The 307-nt window shown below is 46.6% G+C and overlaps 1 protein-coding gene across 1 annotated transcript in view; it reads left to right on the forward strand.

Annotated features, from left to right (window-relative positions):
- Positions 1-307, forward strand: part of EDA (ectodysplasin A) — a gene marked incomplete at its 5' end in the record, with an annotated part of 96045 nt that overhangs the window by 86883 nt on the left and 8855 nt on the right. The gene's annotated exons all lie outside the window — the stretch shown is intronic.

Here is a 307-nt window from a genome sequence, read left to right on the forward strand (position 1 = left end):
TCCTACAGGAAACCTTCCTGGAGCCGATATTCTTCCTAAGGTCAGGCCTGGACAGTAAATATGAAAGCCACACTCTTCAACAATAGCCCAGTTCTCAATTCTAAAAAGTGACCCATAGGTCTAGCCACTTGGCAACTCTGATCCTTTGGACTTAGCCGAACTGTAACCTCCTTTTTGAAGCCTTCCCTGACCTCTCCAGCATTTTGTCCCTACCACTAATGCAGCACTTCTACTATCGTGTGACTGTGTCTGTTTCCCCACTAGACTGAGCTCCTTGAGGGCCATTATATCTTCAAACCCAACCTCT

This window comes from Neophocaena asiaeorientalis, unplaced genomic scaffold (assembly GCF_003031525.2).
Source record: "Neophocaena asiaeorientalis asiaeorientalis breed wild unplaced genomic scaffold, Neophocaena_asiaeorientalis_V1.1 scaffold801, whole genome shotgun sequence".
NCBI classification, from domain to species: Eukaryota; Metazoa; Chordata; class Mammalia; order Artiodactyla; family Phocoenidae; genus Neophocaena; species Neophocaena asiaeorientalis.